Here is a 12177-nt window from a genome sequence, read left to right on the forward strand (position 1 = left end):
AAATAATTTTTAATAATTAAAAAAAAATTATATATATATTCAATTTTATTCTAACAGTATTTTGATATTGATATATATATATTTATATCAAAATACACTTAGAATGTAATGATATATATATCTATGTATAAATTAATAAATAAAAATAATACGAAATATACATATGTCCACATACAAAATTACATTAATAATTTCATAAATATACACGTAGACGTCAAATATATAAATATGTATATATATTAAAATTCTACGTGCATATTTATGTAATATTTTTACCTAATTAAGTAATTTTAATGATTGCAATTTGAGGGACCTGCCTGCCAACCCAGGCCAAAAGTCCAGATAATTTAATTTGCTAGCACTGTGCTTAACCCTGTAACTTTCTATGACACCCTAAATCCTGTACATGGGGGTACTGTTTTACTCGGGAGACTTCGCTGAACACAAATATTAGTGTTTCAAAACAGTAAAACATATCACAGCGATGATATTGTCAGTGAAAGTGAAGTTTTTTGCATTTTTCACACACAAACAGCTCTTTCACTGAGGATATTATTGCTGTGATATATTTTACTGTTCTGATACACTAATATTTGTGTTCAGCGAAGTCTCCTGAGTATAACAGTACCCCACATGTAGAGGTTTTATAGTGTTTGTGAAAGTTACAGGGTCAAATATAAGGCTTGATTTTACTTTTTTTTTTTTTATTGAAATTTGTCAGATTGGTTAGGTTGCCTTTGACAGCGTATGGTAGCCAAGGAATGAGAATTAGCCCCATGATGGCATACCATTTACAAAAGAAGACAACCCAAGGTATTGCAAATGGGGTATGTTCAGCCTTTTTTAGTAGCCACTTAGTCACAAACACCGGCCAAAGTTAGCGGTTTTTGCATTTTTAACACACAAACAAATATAAATGCTAACTTTGGCCAGTGTTTGTGACTAGGTGGCTACTAAAAAAGACTGGACATACCCCATTTTAAATACCCTGGGTTGTCTACTTTAAAAAATATGTACATGTTAGGTGTGTTTCGGGGATTTATGACAGATAACGGTGTAACAATGTCACTATTGATACATTTAAAATATATATATATTGAAACAGCAATTTCCTACTTGTATTTATAGGCCTATAACTTGCAAAAAAAAGCAATAAAGCATGTAAACACTGGGTGTTTTTAAACTCGGGACAAAATTTTGAATCTATTTAGCAGTTTTTTTCATTAGCTTTTGTAGATAAGTAAAAGATTTTTCAAGTAAAAGTCCAAAAACATGTTTTTTTTTTTATTTTTCACCATATTTCATTATTTTTTTTAAATACAATATATGACATAATATAAATACCGGTATGTAAAGAAAGCCCTTCTTGTCTTGAAAAAAACAATATATAACTTGTATGGGAACCGTAAATGAGAGAGCGGAAAATTACAGCTAAACACAAACACCACAAAAGTGTTAAAACTGCTCTGGTCCTTAACGTACAAACATCGCAAAAACAGGCCGGTCCTGAAGGGGTTAAGCAATTTTGGTCTACAATTTCAAATTCTCACTTTAGTAAATAGCTCTGAAATTGATCATTATGCTGTAGACAATCTATATGTTAGTAGTACATATATCTTGCAACAGTAGTCAAAATAAAAAGATGAACCACCATCTGATACGATTAGTTATTTACAACACAAATTGATTATTTGGGAGAAGGTTGTCAGACAGAGGTATAATTCACACTCCTGAAACCACTTGACTGGTTACATATATTTAATGTATCAAACATTTATAAAAATTTGCACCACAATAATTTTGTTTTGAACATTTTTTACGTGGCATTATTATTTTTTATTATATTGTTCAAAATTATTATTTAAAAAAAAAAAAAGTAAATATTATTGAATTACTTATAACAAACTATGAAATAACCATGGAAACCAATGGAATGTTCCTGTTGATTGTCCCATTTTTAGAAACGTAATCCAAGTTTGCGCTTTCTAGATAACCCTCTGCATCTGATCTTAAGCTCTAATATTTTATTATTTCCCTTTCAATAGTGTTATGCGTGAAATAAGCTAGTGGAGAATTTTAAGAGCTTTATGAATAAAATATATTTTTTTCTCATGAGTGCCACAGGTTATAGCTTCAAGTAGATTTTCTGCTGTATAACTTATTGCCAACTAATTTAAGCAGCTTGCGCATAAAACGTAAATATTCCTAGGCTCTGGCATCAAAGCAATCACCTTTCCACACTGATCATTATTGTAAATGTCAACCCATGCACTATGTGCCTCTGCAAAATAAAGCACTGTCTGATATTGTATACACAACTTCACCTTCAACTGCTTCTCATGGATAATAATGCATCTCTCTGCTATCATCTCTCAGTATTATTTTGAAGAATGCTTGGTTTCATCCCAGTCGAAGCAGAAAATAGTATTGCTTTTTGATTGGCTGAATTTTAAATTACTGTAATAATTGTAATGTGCTAATATTCAATATTTAAAGAAAAAAAAAAGAAAGAATTAAAAAAAATAGATATTAATAATTAATCCCCAAGGAGGCAAATATGCTCATATATTAGAAATACTTTATATTAATTGTTCTCTTGGTAGAATATATCAATCTTGGTTAAAAAAAATAATAATAATAAAATCACTGATGTGACAGCAGATAAAACACATAGGGCCCATCTAGTCTGACCAATTTTCTTCATATTTTTCTTAGTCCCTGGCCTTATCTTATAGCTAGAATAGCCTTATGCCTTTTCCACGCATGCTTAAACTCCTTCACTGTGTTAACCTCTACCACTTCAGCTCGAAGGCTATTCCATGCATCCACTACCCTCTCAGTAAAGTAATACTTCCTGATATTATTTGTAAACCTTTGCACCTCTAATTTAAGACTATGTCCTCTTGTTGTTGTAGTTTTTCTTATTTTAAATATAGTCTCCTCCTTTACTGTGTTGATTCCCTTTGTGTATTTAAATGTTTCTATCATATCCCCCCTGCCTTGTCTTTCCTCCAAACTACACATGTTAAGATCCTTCACCTTTCCTTGTAAGTTTTTCCTGTGATCCATGAACCAGTTTAGTAGCCCTTCTCTGAACTCTATACATACAATAGGTAGATCACATGTTCTGATGTATCTAAAAGAGACAAAATAATATTGTAGATTAATTTAGAAATAAAAAAATATGTTTAAATGTCTATCTGTTCCTGTCCAAATCTGAGATGATTAAATTGCGTATACGCAGAAGTAAGCTCACACTGACACATGGAGTTCAGGTTAAAAGCACTTCAGAAAATGTAATGCCATCTAGCTGGAAAACAGTTATGCAGACCTTTTTAAAGGCAAAATGACATCATCATTGAATATCAGATAATAACAAATAAACATCATTAATTGGATTAAATGTTATGTGACTATATTAGTGTCCACCCATCAATATTATTAATTGGATCAAAAACTAAGTGGTTAGCTTCGTGTCCACCCACCAAGAGGTGGTATTATTTTGGACACGGGTGGGGACAAGGGGGTCTTGAGCGTCATTTTACAAGGTCGGTGATGTCAGATCTCGTGGTCAGGTGCAAGGTCTCTTATGAATAGAACATTTCATTACTACAGTGTTCTCATGGCCTTCAATTTATACTATGTTGCGAGTTAGGGGAAATTCAGCAGTTCCTGGGTTAGTCATATCTTTATGGAAAAATACAGTCTTTGTCTATTGTGTTAGATGTGCTGAGCAATTCTGTCATGTAATGTAGTTTTCATATGGAGAAGTCAGGTTATGAGGACAAAATGGAGGATTTGTCACAGCATCAGGTTAAAATGGAGTTAGTGCAATAATTCAATACAAGTACAATAAAGATTTTTTAATAATTCTACATCAATATAGTGCAATACAGCCAGAACATATCATACATAAATGTTGTGGGAGTCAAGTACTCACAAGCCTGGAGCCAAATAATAACATATGGCTCTCATAGGTAGTGCAGAGGGACTCTTAGTAGGATGTTCCCATCCTTCTTCAAGGTATTCCTTATGTAATCTTTCAGGGTTTCTGGAGTAAAGCTGAGCTACACAGACAAGTTTCAATAAAAGGAGCTTTATTCATTCAAGTAAAAATAGACAAAAAGTGCACTATGTGCAATAAAATCCAATATAAATGGATGTATAAAACAAAAATATTTTAATAAGACTAGATTAGTCCAATAAAAGTCCTGCCTGATGGCTGGTATATCCGAAACGTGTTTCGCATCGTGATAGGGGCTTCCTCAGTCAGTTTGTGGTGTAGAGGGGCTCCTTAGCGTCCTTTTCAATCGTCTTATGCAGTTACTTCCGGGTTCAGGTGTCCGCACTTTGGAACGCATTATGTGTTCCAATTCAGACGCCAAGTGCTCTATTTCCAGGTTGCGTCACCTGTGCCAATTCGGGCGCATGGTTGACGTCACTGGAACACATGTTGTATTACGCATTCGTTCCACTTGAGGAATTCTGTTTTCTCTGGGATTGCGGTTTGCAGTCTTAATCTAGTGATATGTCAAAATTGTATATAAATGATGAAAGAACTGTTCCTAAATGAAGGTGAACAATATACGCTTCTTATAAAATATAAATAAAGAATAAAAAATGCATCACTATAAACTGAAATATCCATTCATAAAAGCAGTGGTTAGCTATAATACTAAAAAAAAAGTCTAAAAACACTATTAAACTAGATTAAAATGGAGAAAGCGGAGAAGGAAACCACTGCAATAAAAAATAAGAAATATCCGAGATATACAAATGACTACAAAACAGAAACATAATATTTCCAAAAAGGGCGCATGTGAATTCAACAAGGCCAAAATGGGATAGGAGGATAGAACAATGAAGACCATGAAAAGAATCCAAAACACACTTTGCTCGTGAACATCAGAGGGACTATTACTATACGAGGAATCCTGTAGAACCTCGATCTTATAGGGAGTTATCTACTAGAAACTCCCCCATGGGTAATAAGCCACCTGTAACATCAACTTCATCACACTACTATCCAGGTAGGAGATATAGTGATGTGGTGAGACAAGATCCACAGAAAGCATATAAAGGATCCCCTCAAAAGATAAGCGATAAGCGATAACAGAACTTTTGTGAGAAAAACGTGAATCTTCGCTTGAACAGGCAAAAATAAAGGGGCCCATAACTGCTACTAGGAGAAGTCCTACAAGAGTTCACAAAAGAACCAGTTCAGAGGCTATTATAGAATAAGCCCCACAAGAATGCAAAGAAGAGATACAGAGAAACCAGAACCCCACATAGGAGCAGAGGAAGAAGACCACCAGCTCCAGAAGTAGAACTTAGAAACCTGGGAGACCACCAAGAATCTATCTCATCGTTTTTTCATAAGGAACCAAATACAGAGAGACTAAAATGGCAGGAGAAACCTAAATCGAGGGAACGCCAAAGATCCATGGAACACAAAATGGAAGAAGAAGAGAGGAAACAGGGAGAAGAGAGGAGAGGAAATAAATAAGTACACAAGGAATCTTTAACCTTGCAGGTTATCCCCTAACTAATGAGGAAATAAAAGTCCACAAAAAAGGCCTCAAATTTGCGCCAACATTGGAACTAAATAAGTTTGAATTTCTTATTGACATGAATAAATTTATGAGACAATTATGTCTAAAAAAATGTTTTCATAATAAAGAAGAACCAATAAATAGAGAACAGAATTCCGAATATATATATATATATATATATATATATATATATATATATATATATGCACAACTAAAAGAAAAATACCTCTTTTTCCCTAAACACATGATCTCTGATGAACTTTTGAGACCATGGTTATAGGAGAAATCAATAAAGTAAAAAAAAAATAAACAGATTTCAACATAACATGTTGTAGTGGACTGGGTCCTATACCAGAGTACGCCCCAGTTTCCTGGAGGGTGCTGATGGTTCACCTCCTGCCCAGTGATTATGGTCCCAGAAAGAGGGGACCCTTTAAATACAATGGCTGGGATTAATGGGATTTTGTATGGCACTACTGGCCCTTTAAGACCCAGCCAAGGACATAATATACTATTACAGAGACTTCGGACCATATACCTTATGCAGCAAAGGACATTGAGCTATCTACCAAAATTTGTGTCTTTTAATATATTTTCATGTATTGTGTATTCACCTTGTATGCAGCATTCGCTGATTGTTCGGTAAAATCACTCAGTTTATTATACGAGTGAAACTACCCAACAATCAGACCACCCCAGGAGGAAGTGTGCCTCCAATTACCGTTCGCAACAATGTTGCAAATGGGTAATTGGCAATCCGTGCAGTATGGGCTTTGTCCTCTGGGTGGCCGCCATTCGGGAAACGAACCCATGGAGGCGGCAAAATCTTAAACTCCCGAACAGCGGTGTTTTGCCGTCGAGTGTCTGGAACTAGAATCAGACACTCAACTAGGCAAACACCGCTGAGACCTCCAGACTTCAATGGATTCATGCCGAAACTACCGAACGGGCCGCCGTTCGGTAGAACTATTCATACGAACGAGGGGATTCAAATGAAGGCAAGCAACAGCTATTTTATTCGGTATTTTCATCCGGTTATATACACGAACTGAGACCGACCGCAGGGCCAGATCTTATGGAACTATTTTTGGCTACCTTACCCATGCGGTCGGTCAAAACTTTGCCTTCCCATAACTCCCGAACCCTTGGTCTGATATGGGTGATTTTTGGATATGTTTCTCACCCAGATCAGGGCTACCAGGGGATACCACATTTAAAGGTATACCTACCATATTTGGGGTACATCCAGGAATTGGGGAAAAGTATGTACACTACAATTGTGTTAACTGTTAAGCTAAGGGGAGGAGATGTGTGGGAGGTAACGTCTATGTGATTGGTGTACTGTATAATTGATGTGATTCCCTCCCTTGAATGGGAGAATGCTTTAAAAGAAAGTGGTTAGGAATTAAACTTCAGTTCTACTCCTGATACTGTGTGTCATCCAGTGATTGGGAAAGGTGATGGGATACTAATGGATTGTATTGCTGATTGTGCTGGATACTCTCTTGGATTTATTACTTTTTCCTGCAACCTCTTAATATATTGGTGGAGTTCTGCTGTGGGAAATCAGCTCCCCGCTACACATGTCAATACAGGAAAAAAGTTCTAAAAAGTTTACAAAAAAATGAAAATTTAGTTATTAAACCGTCCGATAAAGGGGGAGGGGTGGTAGTCCTCTCAAAAATGAGGTATATGGAAGCATCTGAACGAATACTCTCGGACAATACCACTTACCGAAAATTAAATTCCAGCCCCACAAGTAAGGTGAAAGAATAATTTGAGAAATTCATCCAAAAAGGCTTAGATAAAGGAAGATTAAGAGAGAAAGAAGGCAAATACTTATCTATAGCGCATCCAAAAATTCCGGTATTTTACTACTTGCCCAAAGTACACAAAAACACACTTAATCCACCAGGTCGCCCCATCATATCAGGGATTGACTCCATATCCTCTAGAGTCTCTGAATATATCGACACTCTTTTACAGCCCATAGTAGTGAAAAATCCATCTCATTATGGGTGACTTTAATCTTCCTGATGTGAACTAGAAAACCAAAATAGCTGCTTGTGCCAGGAGCATGCATATTCTAAACTCCCTACTGGGATTATCTCTAAAACAAGTCATTGAGGAGCCAACTTGTAAAGAGGCCATACTAGATTTAGTGTTAACAAATTGAGATTTGGTATCAGATATTACTGTAAGTGAAAGTTTAGGATCCAGTGATCATCAGTCAGTGTGGTTTAATATAAGAACAGCTACTGAGTCACACGACACAAAAACAAAAGTTTTAAACTTTACAAAAACAGACTTTTCTAAATTTAAAATATGTGTAAAGGAGTCATTATCAGACTGGAGCTAATTAAAATGGAGTCTAAAACAAATGGGATTATATAAAAGTTGCACTGCTGAAGGCAACAGAAATTTGCATTAGGCTTGACAGTAAAAGCAAAAAATTCAAGAAACCACTGTAGTACACCGCAGATGTGGCCAAAACAGTAAAAAACAAAGTTAGCTTTTAGTAATTATAAAAAAAAAACACAGAGTGAGGACGATAGACAGATCTATAAGATTAGGCAGAAAGAGGCTAAGCAAGTTATAAGAGCTTCCAAATCACACACAGAAGAGAAAATTGCCTGGTCAGTAAAAAAGGGGAACAAAACATTTTTTAGATACATAAATGAGAAAAGGAAAGTAAAACAAGGATTAGTTAGATTAAAAACAAAACAAAAGAAGGAAGGTATGTAGAAGAGGATAAAGATCTAGCTGACTGCCTCAATGAATATTTTTGTTCAGTATTTACAGATGAAAATTAAGGAAAGGGGCCTCAGTTAGGAAAAAGGACAAATGAGAAAATACATAGCTTACCATCAAGATATCACTAATACAAATATTAAAGAGAATGGGTCCAAGTACAGATCCCTGAGGTACCTCACTGGTGACAAGACCATGCTTTGAATATACTCCATTAACTACAACCCGCTGTTGCCTGTCACTCAGCTACTGCCTAACCCATTTAACAATATTTGAATCCAAACTTAAAGATTGCAGTTTTTTGATAAGCCTTCTATGTGCAACAGTGTCAAAAGCCTTACTGAAATCTAGGTAAGCAATGTCTACTGAACCACCCTGATCTATTATTTTAGTTACCCAATCAAACAAATCAATAAGATTAGTTTGGCATGACCTCCCTGAAGTAAACCCATGTTGTCTCTGATCTTGAAATACATGTGATTTTAGATATTCAACAATCCTATCCTTTAACATGGTTTCCATTACTTTCCCCTCTATTGAAGTAAGGCCTATAGATGCCTGACTCCTCCCTACTACCTTTCTTGTGAATTGGCACAGCATTAGCTAACTTCCAATCTTCTGGGGCTACTCCTGTTAACAATAATTGGTTAATAATAAATCTGTTAATGGTTTTGCTAGTACACCACTAAGCTCTTTTGATAACTAAACAGTGGATTTTGAAAATGAACAAATTCTGACCACATTGGCAATGTGCAGATTTACAAAAGCCAAATGCAGTCAGGATACTAATAGTCTGAAAGGGTATGCTTTTTTTTTTTTTTTTAATCAGCTTATTCTTTTAGCCAGTCAGCAGCTCTAAGAAAGTATAAGTGGAGCTCTGAAATACCTGAACAGATGAATATATTGGTAGAATTGCTTTTACAATAATCTGCAAATAATAAACAATCCAATCATAGTGCAGATGGTCCTTATAACCAAAGAAAAATAAAGTAGTATAAATTAACTCACAAGTGTAGAGCCAAAAAGTCACCTGGCTCTAGTGTGAAGCGCCTTGGGATATTTCAAGGGAGATCCACTGGCCTCTTTTTATCTCCTTCTGGTCTTCTCCACATCCAATTAGGAATACAAGAATGGACAGGATGACTCCAAAGATAAATGCAAAGAAATGTATTAAATAAAATCAAACAAAAATCCAATTTAAGAAGATCAATTGATCAAAATAATCAGTAAGTTCTAAAATAAGTCCAAAACGCGTTTCGCCATTGATTGGCTTCAACTGAGGTTTCTTTTTTATGGAAAACTCTGAAACTGTTCTTTGTAAATATAATAAATGTATATGTTGACATAGCAGCAAGTGACTTGATTGTGTTTGAAACGACCTAAGGGTGCAATTTTCCATGGATAATGTATATAGTAATGTAATCCTAAAACATGACAAATCTGAAGATTGTATTTTTACACCACAAAGTAAGACCCTTAAATTAAATCCACGATCAAGTGGATGAAGAATTAAATGTCCCTGATGAACATTCACAATTTCTGACCTGTAAAAGAATAAGATGTTACAGAAATACAATGACCTTTTTTAAAAAAGGCATTGAAGTGGCAACTAATTAATCTGTTTTAGGTTTGAATTCAAGGTCTGCATTGAAAAGATGTAAAATATTCTGCACATGATTATTTTTTTTAAAGTTATGAAGAATCATTATAAGCAGTCTTCCTTTATAAAGTGCTAATGAGACTTTAAATTCACCAGTATAAAGACTATTGTAGACTATTCAAATACTTCCCCTGGTGCATTCGGTCATGACTTGAGGGATAGCCGAACACTGACTGTCAGCTTAATTAAAGCTTTTTAGTGATGTTGATCTGTTGCTGCAATAGAGATCAGAATACTAAAACTAACTTCTACAAACAAATTCAAAGCTCAGCCAGAAATGTCATGTTAAAATATATAAAAAAACAGGTTACATTGTCTATACACATGTTGCTTTATTAGAAGATCAGACAGAGTTAAGAACACAGCATTACGGAATGATAGTGATTCTTTTTTTTTTTTGTGTTTTTTTATTTTTTTAATTCTGGTACTATGAATAACCATAACATTGATCTTAGTAATTCTTAAATTTTGTGTAAATGTTATTCTAATTACGATATGACAAATATTCTACTTAAAGGAACACTATAGGGTCAGGAACACATACATGTATTCCTGACCCAATAGTGTTAAAAAGACCATCTAGCCATCTGGTCCCCCCTTGCTTTCCTAAATATAGTAAAATCTTACTTGTATTCAAGTCTGCAGCTGCTGGCTCTGCCCCTGTTTTGTCCCATAGGATTGGCTGAGCTTGTCAAGGAGGCAGATCAGGGAAGAGCCAGCACAAGTCAAACACAGCCCTGGCCAATCAGCATCTCCTCATAGAGATCCATTGAATCAATGCAGCTCTATGAGGAATGTTTAGTGTCTGCATGCAGAGGGTGGAGACACTGAATGCCAGTACTGCACAGTGTGCCACACTGCCCCAGGAAGCATCTCTAGTAATCATCTGAGGAGTGGCCTGAGGAGTTATCACTAGGTTGTGATATAAACACTGCATTTTCCCTGAAAAGACAGTGTTTACTGCAAAAAGCCTAAAGGGAATGATTCTTCTCACCAGAACAAATACAAAAACTGTAGTTGTTCTGGTGAATAGTGTCCCTTTAATATTTCACACATTTACAAAGGGATGTAAAACAATAATTGATATAAATTCTTGTTCCTAAGTGGACCCTGATAAATACAGTGAGTAGCTCTACTTAATAGAGCTAAATAAGAACATATTGCCGAGGAATGGTATATTGGTATTTACATAATGAATCAAATGAAATGCATTCCTCATCTAGCCACTGACTCATTCCACCAAGAGAAGAACAATGTTACACAACTATTCTTGCTCCTGCCATAAGAGTTAGCTAGGTAGCAGTGGACATGCACAGCAATCCTTCTGCAATGATCAAGTAGCGTTTCCAGTAAGGTTGGACCTCCCATACTATCATTGCACATAGGCACAGTGGGCTTCCACCAGTGTGTCATCAAGGAAAGTAAGACTGTTGCAGTAGGCAGGCAAAACGTCTTTTATTCCTTTTTTTAAAGACATTTTTACTACACAACACATTCTCCAAAATACGGCTTATACTTCTACAAATACTTTGCAAAACAAACCTTTAAAAACTGTAAACTGGTAACTTAGTCTGACACTAGGATCAATGACACAGGCAATCTCCTATCTCTTACTCAAAGTTGTTGTAAGTGTCGATGTAAGACAGTAGCTATACTATGATCTATGTAGCTAGTTAGACAGAACAGCAGGGGAAGAGATGGCAGCAGGATTCACAATGGGAAGAAGGCAGGGAAGTAGAGGCAGTGTTCTGCTCTAGACATTGTTCTGCTGGGAAACCTTGAATTCTGGCATTCATGTGGATGTTATGTTGACACTTACCACCTGCTTAGAGAATGTTGCAGACCATGTACAACCCTTCAAGGCAATGTTGTTGACTGATGGCAGATGGCATAATGCACCCTGCCACACTGTAAATATTGTTCAGGAATGGTTAGAAAAACATGACAAAAAGTTGTGTTGCCTTGGCCTCCAAATGTCCCATATCTCAATCTACTTGAGCATCCGTGGGATGTGCTGGAACAAAACCACCTCTCAACTTGCAAGGATCTGCTTGTAATGTCTCGGTGGCAGATTACACAGAATATGTTCACAGGTCTTGTGGAGTCCTTGTCTCGATGCATCAGAGCTGTTTTGGTAGCACAAGGAGGACCTACACAATAATCACAGGTGGTATATATTTTCTGGCTGATAAGTATATACACCCTGTTCCAAAT

This window comes from Pelobates fuscus, chromosome 7 (assembly GCF_036172605.1).
Source record: "Pelobates fuscus isolate aPelFus1 chromosome 7, aPelFus1.pri, whole genome shotgun sequence".
Taxonomy (NCBI): domain Eukaryota; kingdom Metazoa; phylum Chordata; class Amphibia; order Anura; family Pelobatidae; genus Pelobates; species Pelobates fuscus.